This window comes from Pezoporus occidentalis, unplaced genomic scaffold, assembly GCF_034315485.1.
Source record: "Pezoporus occidentalis ecotype Australia unplaced genomic scaffold, CSIRO_AGI_Poc_V1 ctg306, whole genome shotgun sequence".
NCBI lineage: Eukaryota > Metazoa > Chordata > Aves > Psittaciformes > Psittacidae > Pezoporus > Pezoporus occidentalis.
In genome coordinates this window covers 117,508-124,921 of record NW_026915008.1, presented here as the reverse complement: position 1 = coordinate 124,921, position 7,414 = coordinate 117,508, and the positions used below count along the sequence as shown (strand labels likewise).

Sequence of the window (7,414 nt, the reverse complement as noted above, 5' to 3'; positions counted from 1 at the left end):
TTATGTTCCATTCAAATCATACTCTAATTTCACAGACATTTTCAGAAGTCTACAGCACTATACACGGCAGAATACATTAAAGATGCAAATAGAAGGTGAATGACTAATATTAGAGATTAAATAGGGAGAGTTACATTAGATATAAGGAAAAAAATTCTTCCCTGTGAGGGTGGTGAGGTACTGGCACAGGTTACCCGAAGAAGTTGGGGCTGCCCCATCCCTGGCAGTGTTCAAGACCAGATTGGACAGGGCTTGGAGCAACTTGGTCTAGTGGAAGGTGTCCCTGCCTCTGGGAGTGGGTTAGAAGCAGATGATCTTTGAGGTACTTCCCAACCATTTTATGATTCTATGATAAGCAATTAAACAAAGAACAGAAATCGTTTCCTAAAAGGAATAACTCCTTTCTTCCTTTTGCCTTATTTTTACTGTTGGCTTTAACAGATATTTTGCATTTAAGGGATTCTAAGTATGGCCTCAGTTTTCATTAGCACATGCATCTCCAGCCCCTGAACACTGCAAGGCCTTCAGGACCTCAGCATGGTCCCCTGCAGACGCCCAGCACCCTGGCAGAGAGCCCCTGGCCTGAGTCTGCTGGACACAGCACATGAACACAAGCACGTGTGAGGAGGTTCACATGCACCATTTAGCATTTGGCCAAGGCTGATTTTCTTCTCCTTCCCCTCCTGCTAAGCAAGAGCCCAATAGGAGGATGAAGGGCCAATCAAGACCTTACAGTTGGAAGATCTTGCAATTTTATACAGCTGCTGAACCCCTCAGGAAATATACTGGAGTAGGTAAAAAAGGTATCTGCTTTTCCTTCAGCTATAAAGGGAATCACTTGAGAGGTGCTACAACAGAGGAACACCCTCCCGACGACACCAAGGAAAATGCTATGGTTTAACTTAAAGGAAACAAACTGCAATCCCACATTACTCAAAGCCAGCTCCTATGAAAGATATAGTTTTCATGACCAGCCAACTTAGGCAATGAATGAGTGATTAAAATCATCAGCTGATGGTTTTCTTCTAAGAAATGACAGATTAGACCATAAAACACTGTAGTTTGATGTGTTAGACACTAGAACAAATCAATCAAACCTTTTCGTACCACACGTTAATGACAGACATTCCTTCAGCAAAGAATTTTTTCATCAGTTCCCTACACTGTAGATAAACTGAAATATATGAACCTATTTTCAAAGTAGGTGATTTAAAAGCAGTATTAAAGTAAGACAGAGCCAAATAGTTAAACTTTCCTCTAAAGGACCAGAGGTCAATCTTCCTTAATGTCAAATTTTAGTCTGTAATGCATTTATTTTCTTAAGATATTTTTTTCTTTTCAAATCAGATAAACCTTTACACAGGATAGTCTGACTTTTGCAGCTACTGCTGCTTCAGAAGGGAAGTCCTTTTTGCCTCTTTCCCCTGTCTCTGTAGGTCTCCTGCAGCAAGCACTTTCCCTCAGCACCTGCCTGTGAGCTGTGGGTGTGTGAGAGAAAAGAGATTAATGAAGTAGTTTCAGTGCAGTCTGTATGCAAAGGCATAAACCCAGCCAGAAAGGAATGCGCTCCAGTTTTGACCTCTTCCAAGAACCCAAGTTTTTTTGTAGACAGCTGAATCAAACCCACAGCAGAAATGGGTTTGTCAAGCTGATCGTGTCTCATCAAAGGGAACGGCAGGACGCATTTTGGGGATGAAGACATCACTTATTTACGAGAACAGGAGGTTGTAGGAAACTGAAAAAACTAGAGAGTAAATACAGAGTGACTAAAGCCTGGAAAAAAAGGACCAGTCTGCAAAGGGATTTTGGTGGGATATTTTTTGTGGTTTTGTTTGTTTAACTCTTCTGTCTCACTTTAAGGTTTTTCATCAATTTTCAGTTTGCTGCTGGAGTTCAGGGATTGCGTTTTGAAGAGGTGCTGCAGCTGTTCTCAGAGCTGCCACCAGGCAAAAGCCCACCACAGCCATTCACCAGAGGGAAAGGGGGAGTGATCCATAGAGAGTCTCATTTTCTCTCACAATATGAAGGATTTTAAGAAATACAAAAATATGCCAAAGCTTCTGAAACCTCATCGTTTGTAATGTCACTGACTTGGTGAGGTGGGAAGGCACCTCTTGGATCATCTTGTCTAACACCCCTGCTCTATCAGGTCACCCAGAACACATTGCTCAGTGCGTCAGGTTTCAAACCTCCCCCAAGATGGAGATTGCACACCCTCTCTGGGCTGCCCAAACCATGAGGCATGGCCTATTAAGTGTGATATCACTATCACAAATATTTCAGTTTCAGCTTTTCTAATGTGGCAATATAAAAAGTAGCTTCTATCTCCCTGTGCTCATGCTTAGCACCATTATGAAAGTCAGTTTCCACCAGCTTCAGATGCATACAATAAAATATACTTCCCACTAACTTAAGACTAGAATCATTTAGGCTGGGAAAGACCTTTAAGATCATACGGTCCCATTGTAAGAGACATAGACGAAAGAATACAAGAACTAGAAAGAGTTTGTTGCTGTGCGCAATCCATAATTCCTCTTGTATGAAAATACTTCCAGCAGCAGCCTGCCCCTCTGCCAGGCCCTGGAGCGAGCAGGGCAAGCTGCCCTTTACAAGCATAGGCTCTGCTGCGTGTGAGCATGTCACTGTGACCTGCTGAGATACTACCCTTGGGTTTATTAGCCCAAGCAGACTACACAAACCACATATTGTCTTTTACTCAGGCTTGCCCTTTCCAAATATTAATCCCTTTGTTATTCAGTGGATTTGCTTGCTTACAATGAGACTTGAACACCAGCTAATACTCTACATGATACCAACCAGAGAGGACCAGATATCCTCCATGCACGGTGCCTTTCTTCTCCAGGGACAAGCAGGAACACTCAAGCAGTGTCCCATCCCACTGCCCTCACTGGTAGTGTGCTTGGTGGCTGCAGCCTTGCTGGCCTGCCCAGTAAACACGTGCCTGCAGTGTACCAAAGCCTGCCAGGTTCTTTGCAGCACCCAGCCATCCCTGCTGCCACACAGAACAGCCCCAGGGAAGCTGCTGGCTGAGATTTCAATTTGTTGCAGTAGCACTCTCCTGAAATACTGGGAAAGGCATTTAACACTATTCCCAGCAGGTGCCCACTGCTGTATCCCTACCAGTTCAGCCTAGCCCTTGGAAGTAGCTGCTTAGGCAGAGCGCTGTGGGAAGTCTGCAGTCTGAATGTCAGCACGAGATCTGGGCATGGCCCTTGCTGTGGCTAACACCCCATAAAGGCAAGGCCCTCAGTTCATGAGCTTAGAACAGTCTTTGCTTCTCTTTTCCTTGGCTTTTTCACCAGCAGGGGAAGGGATGCTCAGAGGAGGCAGAACAAGGGCTGACCTGTCCATCTTTTTACTGCTCTCCTCAGAGTCATTCCAATCACACCAGCCCTGGCACGCCCAATCAGTTTTATCGCTGTCCTTATATTATCTAATGCACCCGGTTTGCTTAGAATCCCCTTTGGTGTTCATTTAATTCAATAATAATACTGCCTAAATGCTTGTGAACACCTCTAGGTGAATACCAGGGAGAGCACAATCTGCCCACTGGCACATCCTTGCACAGCTGATGGATGTGCAGGAGTGTGAGATTCCTGAAGCATTAAGGTTGCTGAAGTTTGTGTCTAAGTTTAGAAAAGGATCTCTCTTCTGCCTGACATGGAGGACAGGTGCCTTCTGCAGGAGAGCTGCGTAAAACCTGTGCATTAATAAACATCAGCTTCCCTGGGGCAGCTCCTGCTGTTTTGGCTTGCAGACCAAGATGTAGGAGGCAGTGAGAAGCAGTAACCTGTGGGACAGTTTGCCTCCCCTGCACAGGCAGCTGAGGCTGGACTGGGCACAGCGCCTCCACCAGATCCCAAACCAATTCAACCCCTGTCTGACGCTTTAACATTTGCTGTGGGTATATTTGCCCTTGACCTTTCAGGGATCTTTAACTTAGTGTTTTTACAAAGGGGACATAGGGGAGATGACAAAGAAACAAAAGACATAGAAAGGAGTTACACCCTTGTCTTCAAATTTTGACAACACAGTACCTTAAGTACTTAAAGTTATTCATGTCCTTATCCTGACTCCTGCTTCTCTGAGACGCTCCATGACATCCCTGTGTAAGAAGCCTATTTGGACATGTTAAAATAACAGGAGCTTCTGCCCAGTCCCTCCTGCTCTAACACATCCAGCAAGTACAGGCTCACAGCAAGAGCTGGTTTTGCTTTTCCCAAGGATACAAAAAATACGGTTTCAGCTGCCACACTTGAAAACCCAGCGCCACAATATTCTCACACTGTGCAATAACTTCACAGAACATATTTCTGTGAAGAAAAATCCTTCTTTTTCTTACCGCATGCAGATATGCAACACCTTAGCTTGCTTTTCCTAGAAACATTCCTGAGTATGTGAAGAGAGTGAAAGAACAGGTAACCCTTCTGACTGTTGTCTTGTATGAGCCAGAAAATAAGTAGCAGATAGGACCAATTACCATGGACGGAAAAGGAGAGGCAGGATTTAAAGAAGAGGGATTGAAAATGCATCACTTAGTCTTGTTCTTAATTACATATTGCACAGCTGGAGTAAATAAATGGACACTTGTCTTGAAGTGCTGCACAGCAGCAGGGGGCAGGAGGAGTACCTTAGGGCTCAGTGGTGGGGGTGAGTCTCCTTTAGCAAATATCCAGTGAGAAGAAGCCAGTTACTTTAAGCTGGTGTTTGAGAGGAGGCAGAGCTACTGCCTAGCTCATTACATGCCTAAACGAATCATAGAATGGTTTGTGTTGGAAGGGACCATCTCATTCCAACCCCTGTCATGGGCAGGGAAACCTTCCACTAGACCAGGCTGCACCAAACCCCATTCAACCTGGCCTTGAATGCTGCCAGGGATGGGGCACCCACAGCTTCTCTGGGCAACATGTTCCAGTGTCTCACCACCCTCACAGGGAAGAATTCCTTCCTTATACCTAGTCTAAATCTACCCTATCTCAGCCATTCTCCCTTGCCCTGTCTCTACATGCCTTTGTAGAATGTTCCCCTACAGCTTTCTTTTTCACCCCTTTAGTTATTGTAAGACTGCTATAAGGTGTCCTGGATTCAGCTGTAACAGTTAATTTTCTTCCTAGTAGCTGGTGCAGTGCCGTGTTTTGGCTTTAGTCTGACAACAATGCTGATAACACACCGATGTTTTAGCTGTTGCTAAGTAGCACTTACCCTGAACAAGGATTTTTCAGTCTCATGCTCTGCCAGTGAGGAAGGGCACAGGAATTCAGGAGGAAGCAGGACGCCTGACCCAAACTAGCCAAAAGGGTATTCCATACCACAGCACACAGGAAGAAATTGGCTGAGAGGTGACAATCGCTGCTCAGTTTGGGTTGGGTATCGGTGGGTGAGTGGTGAGCAATTATATTGTCATAGAATTATAGAATCAGAACAGTCAGGGTTGGAAAGGACCTTAAGATCATCCAGTTCTAAGCCCCCTGCCATGGGAAGGGACACCTCACTCTAAACCATATCACCCAAGGCTCTGTCCAACCTGGCCTTGAACACCGCCAGGGATGGAGCATTCACAGCTTCCCTGGGCAACCCATTCCAGTGCCTCACCAGCCTTACAGTAAAGAATATCTGCCTTATATCCAAACTAAACTTCCTCTGTTTAAGTTTTTACCTGTTACCCTTTGTCATGTCACTACAGTCCCTATTGAATAGTCCATCCCCAGCATCCCTACAGACCCCCTTCAGATACTGGAAGGCTGCTATGAGGTCTCTACGTGGCCTTCTCCAGGCTGAACAGCCCCAACTTCCTCAGCCTGTCTTCATACGGGAGGTGCTCCAGTCCCCTGATCATCCTCGTGGCCTCCTCTGGACTTGTTCCAGCAGTTCCATGTCCTTTTTATGTTGAAGACACCAGAACTGCACACAATACTCCAAGTGAGGTCTCACAAGAGCAGAGTAAAGGGGCAGGATCACATCCTTTGACCTGCTGGTCACACTCCTTTTGATGCAGCCCAGGATACGGTTGGCTTTCTGGGCTGCGAGCGCACACTGCCGTCTCAGGTTGAGTTTCTCATTGGCCAACACCCCCAAGTCCTTCTCCGCAGGGCTGCTCTGAATCTCTTCTCTGCCCAACCTGTAGCTGTGCCTGGAATTGCTCTGACCCAGGTGTAGGACCTTGCACTTGGCATGGTTAAACTTCATGAGGTTGGCATCAGCCCACCTCACAAGCTTGTCGAGGTCCCTCTGGATGGCATTCCTTCCCTCCAGCGTATCAACCGAACCACACAGCTTGGTGTCATCAGCAAACTTGCTGATGGTGCACTCAATCTCACTGCATACTTAAGATCTTTTAAGGTTCCCCAGATGGAAGTAATGGCCTTTATTATTAAATGCCATTGAGAAACTGGTTGATACAAGTATTGTCCTACTTATAATTTTCAACATGAATAAGCTCTGCTTGGAAATTACATTACATATTTCCACATCACTCAGCAGCATATAAGACTGTCTAAAAATACAGACATACTTAAATAAATCATTTTAATAAAGACAACAAGAGGGAAATCCTGCCTGAGCAGTTTGGTGGCCTTCTAAGATGGGGCTACAGAACTGATGGACAGGGGTAGAGCAGTTGATGTCACCTACCTGGACTTGTGCAAAGCATTCAACACTGTCAAGCATGACATCCTTGTCTCTAAATTGGAGAAACATCAATTTGATGGATGGACCACTTGGTGGACAAAGAACTGGCTGGATGGCTGCACGCAAAGAGTTGTGGTCAATGGCTCAGTGTCCAGCTGGAGACCAGTAACGAGTGGTGTCCCTCAGGGATCCATGTTGGGACCGGTCTTGTTCAACATCTTTGTGATTGTGCATCACTTGTGTTTGTTTTGAAGGTTTTTTGTTTTCCTTTTTCCCTTTTGCTTTTTAGTTTTATATTGTATCCCTTTGTTTTTTACCTTATCATTATTAGTAGTAGTAGTGGGTTTGTATTACTATACCTTAGTTGCTGGACTGTTCTTATTTCAACCCATGAGATTTACATTCTTTCAATTCTCCTCCACATCCCTGTGGAAGAGGGGGGGAGAAAAAGGTGGGACTGAGCAAGCGGTTGCATAGTTCTCGAGTTTCCAGCTGAGATTAAACCATGACATAAGGTCTCCCTGGAGCCTTCTCTTCTCCAGGCTGAACAACCCCAACTTTCTCAGCCTGTCTTCATGGGAAAGGTGCTCCAGGCCCTGGAGCATTTTTGTGGCCTCCTTTGGACTTGCTTCAGCAGGTGCACGTCCTTCTCATGTTGTTGCCCCACAGCTGGGCAAAGTGTTCTAGGTGGTATCTCACCAGAGCAGAGTGGAGGGGCAGAATCAACTCCATCAACCTGCTGGTCATGCTTCTTTTGATGCAACCC

The 7,414-nt window shown here is 45.5% G+C and overlaps 1 long non-coding RNA gene across 1 annotated transcript; it reads right to left on the bottom strand.

Moving 5' to 3' along the window:
- Positions 1 to 1,411: 1,411 nt before the first annotated feature.
- Positions 1,412 to 7,203, bottom strand: LOC134168277 (uncharacterized). The gene is made up of 3 exons (XR_009966480.1): positions 7,008 to 7,203; positions 1,580 to 1,735; positions 1,412 to 1,478 (listed from the first exon to the last, which is right to left on the bottom strand). It is a non-coding gene; the product is annotated as an uncharacterized LOC134168277 (long non-coding RNA).
- Between the last annotated feature and the right edge of the window lie 211 nt (positions 7,204 to 7,414).